At 34.9% G+C, this 17,787-nt stretch overlaps 1 long non-coding RNA gene across 1 annotated transcript in view; it reads left to right on the top strand.

Moving 5' to 3' along the window:
- LOC138695265 (uncharacterized) overlaps positions 1-17,787 on the top strand; it is a 151,191-nt gene that overhangs the window by 84,239 nt on the left and 49,165 nt on the right. Inside the window, exon 2 of the long non-coding RNA XR_011331106.1 lies at positions 12,286-12,501. This is a non-coding gene — a long non-coding RNA (uncharacterized lncRNA). The remainder of the gene's footprint in view (positions 1-12,285; positions 12,502-17,787) is intronic.

Below are 17,787 nucleotides of genomic sequence, written 5' to 3'. Positions count from 1 at the left end.
AAAATACCTTCTCAATCCGTCTCCAGATTTCTCCTTATCCTTTCTCTAATTCTTTTCTTACAACTTTATGTTAAAGTTTATCTCTTGAAGGTACTCCCAGCAGAGACCTTGGAAATATCATTTCTGCTGCTTCTTTTCGTCTTTTGTCCAGTTCTCTCATGTCCCATGGCTCACTCCCATAGAGCAGAGCAGGTTATAATACGATGTTGTGGAGTCTCATTCTTACTTCCGTTGATATATTTCTTCCCAGATATATTTTTGTACACCCATTTATAGCACTATATTTTGTACATTATTTTCCAAATCTCTATTCATGTTATACAGACTGTAAACGATATAAACTGCCAGAATTATGTAGGCAGTACATATCGGTCTACTGAATAAAATATCTATGAAGTTTAATTATTCCTTATAATTTTATTTTTTATATATAACATACCATGTTTTTAAAATCGATAGTAGTTTAATTATTTGTTTACATTTCGATGGAACGCAAATGAATCTGAACCATATAACACCTTCTCTCCAGTTACTTTCATGGGTGCGTCTGAAGGAACGAAGAACAATACATTCACTGTCTCTTCTGTTTAGAATCATGCATACTTCTACTCCGAATTATCTGTTATCGCGCTTTCACTTTCTTACAACTCTTCGAAACCGACATCAAGCACTTCTTTCTATCCCTCATCATAGAACGTCTTTACACTCATCTTCCTATACTGTAGAAATGCCTCGCCTCTGGAATTCGTTACCTAATGACGTCAGGGACTGCCGGACTTTCTCACAATTCAAAATTAAATTGGAAAATTTTGTCTCAGTTAATGTTTTTTAGGTATTGCTAGAAGTATTGAGTTGTGCTTTTTTTTCTTTTTCTTTTTAAATCTAGATTAAAATTGCAAGTTTCTTGTTTATGTTAGTTAATTAGTTAGGATACAATTAATTATGATACTTAATCACTCATTTAAAGTTTGTGTGACTGCAACCTGTGTATATTTTTGTCTGGCTTTACTTTGTTTATAGTGTTTTTTCTCTCTCTTTATTTCTTGTGTAGCTTTACTTTGTATATAGTGTATTTTTTCTGTTTATTTCTATTATTGTATTTGTATTCCTGGTGTTGTGGAAGAGAAGGCCCGATGGCCTTAACTACTACACCAGAATAAATAAATAAATAATAATAATGATAATAATAATAATAATAATAATAATAAATTGATGTTCTAGCTATACAACTATTATCAGGCAGTACATTTCACTTGAGTAGTTCTACATCACATTACAACATAAAATACTGGATAAAGATGTATGCAACAATTATTGTTCTATTTCATTAATTGGTCTATTTTACGACGCTTTATTAGCTGCTATAGTTATCTAGCATTTGAGTGATATGAAGGTGATAATATCTTGATATATGAGAAGTGATGTTGTTGTTTAATAACTTTCCGAAGACAGTTTTGAACCTCACAAGTGACACCAATAAGGCATCACTCATGAGGCAACTAAGCCAGAAGATGATGAGGTGGGACGGCCAGTTACTTTCTTCCTTCACTGCATACATCGCTAACTAAAAACATATTTCACTAATCAGACTTCAGATGTATACAAACAATAATTGTTCTTCCTCTGACACATATCGTCAAGTGAGATGTAGTGTCTGATAATAGATGTACGTAAGAAGTGATGGAAAGGATTGATTAAGATTAGGAAGAAATCGGACTCTGACATTTAAATTAATACTACCTCAGCATTTGATTGGACGGACTTGGGGAACCACACGAGAAACCTAAATCAAAGTAGCCGGCCCCTAAATTCGAACTCCTGACCTCCCGTATATAAGGCGGTGATGATAACCATTACTATACTGTAATAATAATAATAATAATAATAATAATAATAATGATAATAATAATAATAATAATAATAATAATAATAATAATAATATGAGTCATCATTTTATTTCATGAGTTTACATACTGTTAGACATATTTGGAACCATGTAATACAGCGGTAATTGTGTAAATTTTTCGTGTGTATAGATAATAGGCCTACATGTATTCTTATAATAATCAGAAAGTATGTACATTTTAATGGTAGAAGAATACATATTTCTGATTTTTATGTAAATCGATTTCTCTGAATTTATCTCAGGATGAACATATTGTAGGAGTACTACGCTTTTATTCATCATTAAATGTATTTATAGGATTTTTTTTCCGTTTACAGGGTCCTTAACTTGCCGTTATTTTTTCCGACTATTCAAACGTGGTTCACCGATTACTACGTCACAGGCTATCCAGAGTGTACCACAGAAAGTGAATTATAGGAACTATAGAAGTTTTGAAACTTTCAATGTGTAACATCCGTCTTTCATATATAATTTGTTATATTTCGTGGTGTTTACAACTATTGTAGCTTACTGAGAAATCTTTAATATTTTATTTACGTTGTCGAATAACTTCTACACTACACTGCTACATTTCTTCGCATGGTGTAACTTTCTTCTTAGGGTACGTACACGTTGGAGCGACGATAAACGATAAAAGAAGCAGCGATGCTATATCAGAGAGAATTGAAGCATGCATTGGCATTGAGGTGCACGTATTGGAGTAACGATAAAAGCCACGAAAAATAAAAGTTATATTTTCTTCGCTCTTGTTGTTGTTTTCTAATGCCAGGCGTTTGACAATAAAGTCATTTGACATCGACACTCCAATATTTTTCAAAGTTATTATCATGGTCAGCCACTAAAGCACAGATTTTGAGGTGTTCCGAATCCATTTCTTGGTGTGAGTTGCACAATGGGCAGTTAGGGGAATGATATATTCCAATTCTATGCAGGTGTTTGGCCAAACAATCATGGCCTGTTGCCAATCTAAATACAGCTACAGACGATTTTCGTTGTAAATCGGAAATTAACTGTGGATTATGATGCAGAGAGTTACATTTTTTTCCCTTGAGATTGTGTTATCAAATTTTGTTTTTTCAAGTCTAAGTATGTAGATTTAATAAATCTTTTCACAGAGTAATACGTAGATTTAGTAACAGGTCTGTAAGTAGCAGTGCTGCCCTTCTTTGCTAAAGCATCCGCATTCTCGTTTCCCAGGATTCCACAATGGGATGGTGTCCATTGGAATACAATTCTTTTATTGAGTGGTATTAATTGAGAGAGCATTTTAGTTATTTCTGCTGTTTGAGATGAAGGTGTGTGTTTAGAGACGATTGATAGAATAGCTGCTTTGGAGTCTGACAATATAACTGCATTCTTAAATTTATTGATGTGGCATAGAAGATTCTTGAGACTTTCACTTATTGCAATGATTTCTCCATCAAAACTTGTTGTTCCATATCCAAGAGTTGTATAAAATGAGAAGAGACAGCACGTAACACCTGCACCGGCACCTTGTTCTCTGGAGATCAAGGATCCGTCGGTGTATAAATGAAGCCAGTTGTGTGGGGGTACCTAATATTAATTGTCTCTAAAGACAATTGTTTCATTATTTCAGTGTTTACTTCTGATTTCAGTATTTATTCTGTTAAACTTAGATTATATTATATATTTAATAGAATTAAAGGGTTTGGTTTAATTTGTAAGTTTTTCTACGCTCTTGTCGTTCATATGATCTCTGATTAAGATAATATTAATCTGTGTAATGACCTGTGGTTATCAACATATCCGAGTATTAATCGATTTGTGATTATTTCGGTATATTAAATTAATTATCATGGATATTGACAAACTGATCAGTTATGTATTTATTCGTGATACGTTATGTGATCACAAGAACCAATCACATCACAATGAATTTATAATAGCTTTGGGATGAGAAACGGGTTCAATTTTGCACGTATTTAAGTTATATTAACCTTGAACCTAGCACCTGATATTTGCTATATATATATATATATATATATATATATATATATATATAGTCTTCCTCCATAAAGTGGATGTATAGAATATCTCCTACTGATAAATCAAAATGTTCGCTTCCCGCGTCCTCGTTGCTTCGATACGAACATTTGATTCTTTGATAATACCAAAGCGTCGCTAGGTCGTTTCTTTTATCGTTCATCGTTGCTCCAACGTGTATGTACCCTTATACACTGGTGTTCAAAGATATCTGACCCTACTTATCGATAGTGATCGACAATTTGTTGGTGTAAGTATGGCTTCTTTAGGTATTACTTCTATGAATAGATGGTGAAGATAACAGTCAGTGTCGCAAATCGTACATAAATATACCCGAATTATAGAATTCACTTTTTCATACCACTCTGCTGATAGTAAAACAACACTCGGTTTAGCCGATATTGTCAATTGTGAGAATAATTTATGTTTAATTAAACATTTTTAACATCTTGGATAAAATTGAATATTATCAATAATTACGATGGTTCCATCATGTTGAAAGAATGGAAGCAAACAGATATCAACGCAGATTATATAAATACAAACCAACAAGAAAAAAACTGCAAGGAAGACTACCAATAAGATGGACAGACCAGTATATAGATCCATAAAATTTCCTTTGAAGAGGAACGGACTATTGAGACCAATCCTTGTTGTTGCTGATGATGATCTACATAATCATTTTCCTGAGACTTTTTAACCGCCCCAATAATGGTGCTACCTATTGAGAACTAGCGAAACTCTTTCAAAATTTGTCAATTTGTTTTATATCATTGGTTCTGACTGATCCCGTGGTTGGAAAGTTCGTTTACACGATCATAAAATCGTAAGTCATATAGTGTTCGATAACATGTTCATGTAAGTGTCGCTTCTGTAGTTATTACTTCTACGAATAGATGGCGAAGGTAAGAGGCAGTGTCGCCAATAGTACATAAATATAAAGTATTATATAATAAAAAAATTCATCCCTGTCTATTGATTGTGAAAAAAAAAACACATTAGATTTAGCGAGAAATCGCTGATAATGTCTATTATTAGAATAATTTATACTGTATTTGATCTACATCAACATTCTCACAAATTCTTTATCCGTCCCAATAATAGGGTCACCTATTGAGAACCAGCGGAACTATTTCAAAGTTTGTAAATTTATTATATATTTTTTTCTGACTTTTACCGTGGTTAGAAAGTTCGCTTACACGATGAAAAAAAAATTATATATATATATATATATATATATATATATATATATATCTTTGAACGTCACTATTATTATATTAATCACTTATACACTGATGTTCAAAGATACCTGATCCGACTAATCGATAATGAACGATAATTTGTTGGTGTAAGTGTGGCTTCTTTAGTTATTACTTCCATGAATAAATGGCGTAGATAATAGTCAGTGTCGCCAATCGTACATAAATATACCCGCATTATAGAACTCAATTTTTCATACCACTCTACTGATTGTAAATCAACACTGAGTTTGGCTGGAAACCGCTGATATTGTCAACTATAAAAATAATTTATGCTTAATCTACATAATCATTTTCCCTACACTTTTTAAATCGCCCCAATAATTGTGCCACCTATTGAGAACTAGCGGAACTCTTTCAAAGTTTGATGAAGGATAGGTAGAGCAAAGAAAAATTCAATATAATAATATCTTTCAAAGTTTGTCAATTTTATATACCGGTATTTTTGGTTCTGATAATCCCGTGCTTGAAAAATTCGTTTACACGATCATAAAGTCGTAGGTGAGACTTCTTTGAATGTCAGTGTAGGCTTACTATAACTGTATAGCATAATTTACTATTTATATTGTTATTTAATGAAGGTAAGCACGCTTTGTAACTGTTAATATGCCACTCCTTCTTCATATAAGTAATCATTTATAATTTCTTGTATGTTTACAATGATGAATTGGGTGAGTAAATTTCTTTCTACCTTGATTGTTGGCATACCTGTACATTACGTCATGTTGTGTGACGTATGTTTTTTTTTTCATGTGATGTAATCTTCTTGGTTTGTTAGTATATTAGCTATAATTATTATTAAAGTTCATTTTACAGTGTTTTACAATGACTAGGATTAATTGCGTGTGCAAGGAACGTAAAGTATATATAAGATTTACAAGAAATAAGTATATGTAGCAGAAGAAGAGAATCTTGACCGACGAACTTCACGCGAGTTGGTTAATCTTGATGTCCAGAGTTTCCCAGGTACTTTTAAAATATGTAAATTAATATACTTACGTAAGAAATATTACAGTAGACATATCAATTATAGTATAAAGAGTGGTAATGAGAATAGTAAAGGCCTAAATATGTCTCTTAGGTTACCACTTCGGTAATTCGAAAGAAAACGTTGGTCATTATGACGGACGTCAGCAATGGGCAATTACAAGAACTTCTTGCATTGGAACTGCAATGAAAGGAAGGAATGTAATGTTTTAAAAACATGTAAAATAGCACTTACTGTAGCAAAAACATATCCTTGCAGAATAAGATATTATCAATGCAATAGCTGTGAATCTAACCTAGTACAAACTACATATTTTATAAAGCCAAAAGCAAAATGTCATTAATTCGTATCCATTTTCGCACCAAATGAGGAGATTATGACTTAAGATCTTTCTCCTAGCAGTTTGATTAACGAAATTTGGCCCTTCATAAAAATAAATAAAAATGAGTCGTATGAGTGTTTACTGTAACTTTTGAGTCCTTGTTGTTGGCACTGTACGTTTTGGTTATCAGCGTTGTGATACAGTCCTCGACATTTTTTATTAATGTTAGATTGCAGATATGCAGATATGGTAGATTAATTTACAAGAATCTTTCGACGTGCGCGCTTCCAAACAAGAGCAGCGGAATTTCTCTAAGGTTAGAGCAGAGTTTAGCTGAATGTGTGTGCTTTAATCGAAAATTAGGGGCTAGAAAATATTGAGAATAGGACGCATGAGGGGATAGACAAGTGACAGGAGATCAAGGACTGTGACAAGATTAGAGTGTGTTAGATGAGGGAATAAACAAGTGATAGGAGATCAATGACTGTGATAAGGTTAGAGTGGCTTAGGTGAGGGGATAAATAAGTGACAGGAGATCAAGGATTGTGATAAGGTTAGAGTGGATTAGATGAGGGAATAAACAAGTGATAGGAGATCAAGGACTGTGATAAGGTTAGAGTGGATTAGATGTGGGAATAAACAAGTGATAGCAGATCAATGACTATGATAAGGTTAGAGTGGCTTAGGTGAGGGGATAAACAAGTGACAGGAGATCAAGGACTGTGACAAGATTAGAGTGTGTTAGATGAGGGAATAAACAAGTGATAGGAGATCAATGACTGTGATAAGGTTAGAGTGGATTATATGTGGGAGTAAACAAGTGACAGATCAAGAACTGTGATAAGGTTAGAGTGGATTAGATGTGGGAGTAAACAAGTGACAGATCAAGAACTGTGATAAGGTTAGAGTGGATTAGATGTGGGAATAAACAAGTGATAGCAGATCAATGACTATGATAAGGTTAGAGTGGCTTAGGTGAGGGGATAAACAAGTGACAGGAGATCAAGGACTGTGACAAGATTAGAGTGTGTTAGATGAGGGAATAAACAAGTGATAGGAGATCAATGACTGTGATAAGGTTAGAGTGGATTATATGTGGGAGTAAACAAGTGACAGATCAAGAACTGTGATAAGGTTAGAGTGGATTAGATGTGGGAGTAAACAAGTGACAGATCAAGAACTGTGATAAGGTTAGAGTGGATTAGGTGAGGGGATAAACAAGTGACAGGAGACCAAGGACTGTGATAAGGTTAGAGTGGATTAGATGTGGGAGTAAACAAGTGACAGATCAAGAACTGTGATAAGGTTAGAGTGGATTAGATGTGTGAGTAAACAAGTGACAGATCAAGAACTGTGATAAGGTTAGAGTGGATTAGGTGAGGGGATAAACAAGTGACAGGAGACCAAGGACTGTGATAAGGTTAGAGTGGATTAGATGTGGGAGTAAACAAGTGACAGATCAAGAACTGTGATAAGGTTAGAGTGGATTAGGTGAGGGGATAAACAAGTGACAGGAGACCAAGGACTGTGATAAGGTTAGAGTGGATTAGATGTGGGAGTAAACAAGTGACAGGAGACCAAGGACTGTGATAAGGTTAGAGTGGATTAGATGTGGGAGTAAACAAGTGACAGGAGACCAAGGACTGTGATAAGGTTAGAGTGGATTAGATGTGGGAGTAAACATGTGATAGGAGACCAAGGACTGTGATAAGGTTAGAATGGATTAGATGTGGGAGTAAACAAGTGACAGATCAAGAACTGTGATAAGGTTAGAGTGGATTAGGTGAGGGGATAAACAAGTGACAGGAGACCAAGGACTGTGATAAGGTTAGAGTGGATTAGATGTGGGAGTAAACAAGTGACAGGAGACCAAGGACTGTGATAAGGTTAGAGTGGATTAGATGTGGGAGTAAACAAGTGACAGGAGACCAAGAACTGTGATAAGGTTAGAGTGGCTTAGGTGAGGGGATAAACAAGTGACAGGTTAGAGGTTAGAGTGAATTAGGTGAGGGGTAACGCAATTGTAAAGAAATATCCTTGTATCTTCAATTAAAAATTGGGTAGGTCTACTGGTACTACTTCCTTTAGCTATGACGCTTTTTTTTTACCAAGGACTGTGATAAAGTTGGAATGGATTAGATGAGGGGATAAACAAGTGATAGGAGACCGATGACTGTGATAAGGTTAGAGTGGGTTAGATGAGAGGTTAGGTAAGTGATAAGAGACCGGGGACTATGACAAGTCTAGAGTGGGTTAAGTGAGGGGTTAGCTAAGTGATAGAAGACCCAGGACTTGTGACAAGATTAGAGTAGATTAATTATATGAGAGGATTGATGAGTGATAGAAGGCTGATGATTGTGACAAGGTCAGAGTGGATTAGATGAGAGAATAACTAAGTGATAAATGGAGAGGACTTTGACAAGGTTAGAGTTGTGTTAGGTGAGGGGATGACCAAGTGACAGGAGAGGGAAGACTGTGACAAGGATAGAGTGGGTTAGTTGAGGGAAAGGTAAGTGATAGAGGGCCGAAGACTGTGACAAGGATAGAGTGGGTTAGGTGAGGGAATCGATAAATGATTGAAAACCGATAACTGTGACACTGTTAGAATAACGCTAATATGTTTTCGCGGATTATCAGCCGAGTTAAGATTATAGAATGCTCCAAGCTTTCGACTGCTATCTCTGCAGCCATCTTCAGGGAAGTGATGTCCGAACAGAAAGTCGAAAGGTAATATAGATGTTAGGCTGTCTCAGGTGAAACGGGATTGGTTGGCGGATCGGCCAATCCGGGGCCGGGAATTGTCATTCCTCGTAAGCTCCGTCCCTCCCGGGATTCCTGTGTGAAGTTTGGCGGGCGGCGAGCCCTGTTCCGCCGGTTGGAATCGTTTGCCGTCCTCTGTCCGTGATCTTCATGCCCTTGATTGTAAGAGGGCCTAAGTTGGTCCAAGGCCGGTGTCCATGCCTGACTGAGCTGCAGTCCACTCTCTCTGTTAAAGTTGTTTTTCTCCAGCTTGATCTCTATGGCCTCCTTGATTGTACGATCCCAGTAGTGGCTTGATTTGTTAATGACCTTGGTGTGGTCAAACAGTATTTTATGCTCCTTTTCTATGCTGTGTTGCGCCACTGTAGATTTTTCCGGGTAATAGAGCCTCAGGTTCCTCTTATGTTCTTTTATTCTGTCTTCTGTCTTATACGATGTTAGAATAAGTTAGGTGAAGAGATAGTTAACTGAAAAGAGGGGAGAACTGTGTTGGGTTATGCGAGGGATTAGTTAAGGGTTGTGGGTAGTGATGCCTGTGCAATTAAAGAATTTCAGTGCAAAAGTTTAGTTCAATATTTCTAGCAATTTAGTGTTCAGAGTGAAATAAAAATGTCCATGGTTATACAATAAATTATTCTGAATTCAGTGGTATAAAAACAACTAATTAGTTTCGTATCCAAGTGCAAAAGAAAGGCCTTAACTGATTGTTTTCCCACTTTGCTAAAACTTCTCAAATTTCAGGCTCACATTACTTACTACAATTTTCACTCATACGTTTTCTCTTTATAAACCATCAAGAAATGTACATTATAAATTCTAAAGCAAAATTTAGTTAAATATTTCACCCTTAGTGAAATAAAAAAATGTTGAGCTTCATTAAACATTTTTGTCATTTTTCCTCTCGTGTTATGTGTATGATATTCATAAACCTGTATGTCAGCAGGCTGCAGAAAATACTGCAAACATTTCATGTAAATAGGTTCAGTAGTTTCAGGAAAAATGCACTTAAGTTTGAAAAATATTAACGTAGGGAAAAGTGTAGGTATTTAAAAAAAAGAAAATGTATGAATTATATTTGCCGTCAAATTTAAAGAGTCCATTTAAAGGGCCATCTCCAGAGATATAATATATTATATATATAAAGCAAGTTCTGTACTTTTTTTCTGAAAGAAAAAAGAAAAAAAATCGGATTTTTGACCCCTAATCACTACTCACTCCCCTTAAGTGACAGGCGAGAACTGTGACAAGGTTAAAGTCGGTTAGATCAGAGACAGCTAAGTAACGTAGGGTGCTATTCATAGACATTTCGCTAGCCCGCGCTACGAGCGTGCTAAACTAGCCCCGGCTATCGATTGATTATTTGTACAGGATTTAGATCATATCATATCGCTAACACTGGTTTATGAATACGTAAAACGTTAGTTCGCTGATCATCCACCGGGAGCCCGCGCTAAGAATTTCTATGAATACGGTCCTACGGATAGTTTAGGACCTATATTTCATAGCCTCTTTTTACTGTTATTCGACCTGTTATAGTGAGTAAAACAAAAATCTTTGTACTATATAAATCCTCATAATAATTTGAACATAATAAAATTCAAGTAATACATCTCGTTTAATATGCAATTTTTCCACCCGAAAACACCATGTGCTCGTCTCGTACAGAAACCCCATGTATTGTTTGGTACTCTTTTATGATTTCGTGTTGTAGTGAATCTATTTTTGCGTCGTTTGACGTACTGATGTTTTAACTGGAGGTATTGTTCATGTTTTTCCATTAATATGTTCCTTTGGCAGATTATGTACACTATTATATAGACGTGTTATGTCGTGTCATGTGTGATGTATTTGTGATGTTTTGATAACGGGAGTTATTGAACAGTTGTGACTTAGACCAAAAGTGATCTCAGAGACATCTTGAAGTAAACATATTTTTTTATAATTTTGCAGTGCAAAATGGATGCACTTATACCCTTGTTAACTCGGATATATGTACTAAAAACCGACGGTCCAGTTCAAAAGAGAAGCGATTCAGAATATAATGTTTTGATTAACCTGTATTTTAAAGCTTCATGAAGCTGTGAAAAATCCTTTTATCTATTGCAAATTGAAATTTGTGCAGTTATATCAAGGTAAATTATATTAGATAAAATGTTAATCGTTACAATAATTTATTCAAACTACAAATAATGCTAGGGGAAGGAAGAAAAATTCGAAACTTATAAATTTTAATAAATGGTTTGGTTCTTGAAAAGATCAGTTTCGTGATCAATGTTGCCTTAATAAATATATTTTTTAAGAAAAATTATAAGGATACATTTTCAAGTATCTGGCAGTTTTATGACCCCTTTCACAGAGTTCACATAAAACCTAAAGAAACTATTTCACTTATTCCTAGAACCTAAAATGGCCTTTTTTAAAATCTAAAAATCCGGTCCCTAGTCATTACTAATGCCTGATTCAATTTTCTGTTATTTTTATGTTGCAACAAAACTTCATATTTGCAAACAATTTCGTATCAAAACTTGATATATTGTCTTTTGCAGAAAAACTTGCTAGATGCATATTTCAATGCATTATTATGTTAAAACATATGAGGAAATCATGAACTTCTTTTTCTCAACTTGCTCTTACTAATTTTTTTTTTTTTTTCATTTTGGCGGTAAACAATTCAAGTATTGCAGTTTGGTAAAAAGAAGTTTAAGTTTTTCTTGCTTCACGAAAAGTGATGTCAGGTGTACTTATGAAATTTGGAACTGACCGCCTCAAATAAATTAAAATACACCCACAAATAGCTATTTCCATGATTTATTTTTGTAAGAATTATTCTTGGAAATATTCTCAGTTATCAAACTCTCTGAAATAGGTAACTAAGGTGGAGAAATATTGTTTAAATTAAAATGTATTTTATATTAATGTGATATTTAACTATGGTATTGCTGCACTGATACGATACAAAAAGCTTAAGAACTTTTAGATGGAATGTTAGACTAGCCACCAACTGAAAGTAGTACTATCATTATATTAATAAAATTTTCTATTGCAGATTTTATTCATAGTTGAAATGCTGCTCTCCATCAAGGACAGAATTCTTTTCTGCAAATTCACGAGACGGGATCCACAGCTCTCGAAGGAAACCATACGAAGAATTTTACCGCCGTCGCACTCGGCCGAGTTTGAAGGCATCCCACCTTCACTGGATCCAACGGACATCGGGGGCGACGCAACCGACTACAAAATTCAGTGAAGACATATTCCTTCAGTGAGTACTGTTTCATTCAAATCTCAAACAAACGTAAACATAACGATAACTTGAAAGCCAGGAACCACTAAATGCGTTTATTTACATATTGTTACCTGGCGACATGAAATGACATGCTTCGTATTTAAAGATATCATGCCTATACGGAATGAACCGTAAGTAATGTCGTTAATTTCAGGGGGTTGTTCTTTGTGATATTTCAAACAAGTTTCACATAATTTTGCTCGTTTTTGCTCCTTTTCCAGAAAATAAAATGTTTTTTTAATTAAATATTTAATTACATGTTTGGGAAAGCCATTGATTTAATTCCAAATATGCACAGTGAATTTATTTTTTCAGTCATTTATTATCATAATACACTGCTTTCTTAAATTAACTAAGCATATTAGGAATTAAATCAATGACTTTCCCGAAACACGCTGTAAATATTTCATATAAAACAATTTTTTTTCTCGAAAAGGAAGCAAAAACGAACAAAATTTTATTAAACATTTTTATTTGCAAAATCTCTAACAATAACCCTTTGAAATTAATTAGTTACGGTTCACTCTGTATAGGCCTACAGTGGGCCTACATACTATAGGCCTAATCGATTATATCAATCGACAGTAACTTTCCAGAGTCAATAACTTTTTGCTCCTATATTTACACTTGCTCATTCTGAATGATTAAATTATGTTTCTTTTGTTATTTTCTATTTCAAAATGTTTTGTTTACGTTTGGTGAATATAACGTAACCTTTGCTTGATTATGAGTGTCCCAGTGTTACAAATAATGACGGCACTAGAGATATAAACATCACTGTCATCAGTAAGTTATAGAGGCCACGCTGTTTTATGCGAAGCTTTTGTCATCTAGTCTTTTGTCAAACATCTGAAAGTTAGAATTTATAAAACAGTTATATTACCGGTTGTTCTGTATGGTTATGAAACTTGGACTCCCACTTTGAGAGAGGAACAGAGATTAAGGGTGTTTGAGAATAAGGTTCTTAGGAAAATATTTGTGGCTAAGAGGGATGAAGTTACAGGAGAATGGAGAAAGTTACACAAAACAGAACTGCACGCATTGTATTCTTCACCTGACATAATTAGGAACATTAAATCCAGACGTTTGAGATGGTCAGGGCATGTAGCACGTATGGGCGAATCCAGAATTGCATATACAGTGTTAGTTGAGAGCCCGGAGGGAAAAAGACCTTCAGGGAGGCCGAGACGTAGATGGGAGGATAATATTAAAATGGATTTGAGGAGGTGGGATATGATGATGGAGACTGGATTAATCTTGCACAGGATAGGGAGCGATGGCGGGCTTATGTGAGGGCAGGAATGAACCTCCGTGTTCTTTAAAAGCATTTGTAAGTAAGTAACCTTTAATATGATTCATGTTTATTTCGTCATCCTTAATTAAAATTTTTCTATAATTTTATTTATCTTTTTTTATATTATTTAGGTTATGTTATAGCTTGTGCTACATGAGATTATGGATAGTCACTTATCAGAGATTGTTTAATGTAATATATTGATAATTGAAGTAGAATGCAACTGTTTTAATGAGCCTTCTTGACTAGTAATCGTTCATAGAGATCAATGAATATTGTATAGTTGTCACAACTGGTAAGAAGAGAAGAGCTAACATACTACTGCCATCTAGCGAAATATTTGTATTGATGAGGTGGTACAATAATACATTTTCAAGACAGTTTAGTGCATATTTTAGTAAGTCAGTTAATATTATATTGTATTAGAGAACTTAATTTTTTCTAGAGTCTTTATACACTTCTTATAAACGTGTAATAGTCAATTAACACCACTCGAGTTTTGATTTTCTCCAGTAAATCAAAACCTCTAGTGAGATTACTGCAGATAAAAATACACGATTGATCTGTGATTTTTTCTTTTACTTTCCTTTGTTGTGAAACCACACATATTAACACAAATATGTTTTCTCATTTCTAGCAAAACTATACGACTAAAATCTTTTCACTTTGAAACTCACTCTCTCTCTCTCTCTCGCTCTCCCCCCTCTCTCTCTCACGCACTCGCTCTCTCTCTCTCTCTCTCTCTCTCTCTCTCTCTCTCTCTCTCTCTCTCCCACACACATACTTGCGAGGTATTAGCATCTCAGGTGTAATTACTGTAAAATACTGAGATAATTTTTGCTTTGAGATCATCAATTTCTAAGAGTCGCTGTGCATAGATATTTTGTTCAATAACGTGGTGTGCTATTCTGGTGGAACACCATGCCTATGTTGTTACATTTGTGGTATAAAAACGTGATCCGTTTCTGGACATACACATCGCTTAAAGCCTAATTATGTTGCATTCAGTAGGTGTAGAGTTTCATATATTTCTGAAAACTTGTGTATGTATGTAGGTAAGTTATTTTATTAGATTATTTTATGTCTCTTGACAAGAACATAGTACCTACGTTATGAAAATATATATAAAAATTGGAAATTTTTCTTTTGAAAAGGTGGAAAAATTCAAATACTTTATAGAGTAGCAGTGACAAATATAAACGACACTCGAGACGAAATTAAATGCAGAACAAATATTGGATATGCCTGTTATTATTCGTTTGAAAAGCTATCATGCATCTTGCTTGCAAAAAATCTGAAAGTTTGAGTTTATAAAACAGTTATAGGCCTATTACCGGTTGTTCTGAATGGTTGGGACACTTGGACTCTCGCTTTGAGAGAGGAATAGAGGCTAAGGGTGTTCAAGAATAATGGCCTTAGGAACATATTTAGTGTTAAGAGGGATGAAGTTAAAGGAGAGTTATACAACAGAGAACTGCACGCATTATATTCAACTGACATAATTAGGAACATTAAATCCAGATGTTTGAGATGGGCAGGGCATGTAGCACGTATAGGTGAATCCAGAAATGCATATAGAGTGTTAGGTGGAAGTGCTGAAGGAAAAACACCTTTGGGAAGGCCGAGACGTAGATGGGAGGATAATATTAAAATGAATTTGAGGAAGGCGGGCTATGATGCTAGGGACTGAATTGATCTTGCTCAGAATAGGAACCGATGGCGGGCTTGTGTGAGGGCGGCAATGAACTTCCGGGTTCTGTAAAAGCCATTTGTAAGTATGTGTATGACATACTGCAGCTATTTCTGTGTATAGTATTCTCAGATACCTCTTGGTACTTGCTTCGGCTTCGATAACACGCCTACGGCCACCGGTGTATGGCATGTTAACAGATTCTTTCTTCAACTTGCGATACGATGATATTATCAACCTACATTTGAACGTCACACTGACGATGTAAACGAAGTTGAACTCATATTACGCTTTACAATTTTGCAAATTACAACACATATTTCGCTCGTTGTCGTGGAGTAGTACGTATTTTGTTTATTCAGTCGTTGCTAAGTGATATGATTATTTTGTTCTGCTTTTTAATATTATATTGGAACTAAAATAACTCTTCTTCCCAAACATATCAGTCCGAGGCCTATGTTATTCCTATGGATGATAAATTATTTAATTTATATACCGTACGTTTCTTGAGAAAGAGTTCAAGAAAATAACCTAGGAAACAGAAATGTCTTTCTCAATAGAATAATCAATGTGGATTATTACGAATGCTTTTCACGTGACTTAGTTCATGCGTCCAATCTCCTTCGTGGATACAGTATTTTGTCTGAGCGCATATAATATTTAAATTATCATCACTAACAGCGACTGAGTCTTAACAGCACAACTATGCAACGTTGCTTAAGCGTTAACTGCTCGTGTTGTTCTGGGCAGCTATAAAAAACGCGATCTTCATGAACGAAGTCGTATGAAAAGGGATAGTAAGATGTAGGCCCTATAATTATATTTTTCTGATGTGAAGTGATAACTTTAGCTTACCTGTTTTAAAGTGATGCTAGGCTTGTGAATTTAGGAAGAAAAAATCTACAAGTTAGTACATAGTTTTAAGTACAACTACGCGAGAATCGAATCATCTGTTTGACATAGGTTTACTATTCTCTGTATTTTACGTAAAAGTATTGACGAAAAGGCGCGGAAGAAGAGAAATACAGGGAGAGTAAGAAGGGATTCAAGAAGCACAAGGAGAATACAATGAATACCAAAAGAAGGCAGTGAGGACAAGGGAATACAATGAGATCAAAAATAATACAGGGAGAATAAGGAGAATATAAGGAAGAAAAGATGGATACTAGGAGACAAAGGAGAAACCAAGAAAAACAAGGGGAAGACAAGGGGCACAATGGACATGAAGGGATAATAAGGAGGATACAAGGAGAACAAAAGGAATACAAGGAGAACAAGGTGAATATAAAGGGAATGAGGAAAACAAGAACAAGGATAATATGATACGAACAAAGAGTACCAGGAGAACAAGAGGAACATGACAACAAGGGAAAGACAAAAGGAACAAGGATAAGATAAGGAGAACAATGGGAATACTAGGAGAACAAGAATAATGCAGGAATAGCAAGAAGAATAATGGGAATACAAGGAGGAAAAACGGAATGTAAGGAGAACAAGTGGAAGACAGGACAACGATAAGAATACAAATAGAATAAGGGCGATGCAAGGAGAACAAAGGGAATACAAGGATGACACGGGAATATAAAGGGAATTGGGGAAACAAGAAGAGCTAGCGGAAGGCGAGAACAAGGATAATATCAAGAGAACGAGAGGAATATGAAGACGACAAGAGGAAGAAGGAGAAGATAAGAACAATGGGAATATAAGGAGAATAAGGGAAATACATGGAGAATAGGAGGAATGCAAGAAGAAGAGTATGGGGAATACAAGGAAGCATAACAGAAATAAAAGGAGGAAAGAGGAATGCAAAAAGGACAAGGGGAAGACGAGGAGTATAATGACAATGTAAGGAAAATAAGGAGGATGCAAGGAAGGAACATGAAAGGAATACAAGGAGAACAAGGTGAATATAAAGAGAATTGTGAAGACAGGAAGAACAAGGGGAAGACGTGAACAAGAAGAGTTAAAGGAGAATATCAGGAGAACAAGAGGAATAGCTTTCTTAGTTGAATTATTTTTCCTACTCATTTATTAATTTGTTTACCTTTTCATTTAAAGACTTTAGTATCGTTGGTTACATTTTTAGGTGGTTGATTAGGGTAAGAAATTTCTAGAATTAATATTGATATTATAATTAATATTTATTAAGTTTTATTTGTATTCAAGATTTATAGGTTCTATAAGATTTATACCTTATATTTCTACTAATGGGATATCTAGTACTCTTTTACTTTTAGGTTCCAAATCATATTAGAGTATTTGATTCTGGCTGGAGAGA

This window comes from Periplaneta americana, chromosome 2, assembly GCF_040183065.1.
Source record: "Periplaneta americana isolate PAMFEO1 chromosome 2, P.americana_PAMFEO1_priV1, whole genome shotgun sequence".
Taxonomy (NCBI): domain Eukaryota; kingdom Metazoa; phylum Arthropoda; class Insecta; order Blattodea; family Blattidae; genus Periplaneta; species Periplaneta americana.
This window is presented reverse-complemented; position numbering and strand designations above follow the sequence as displayed.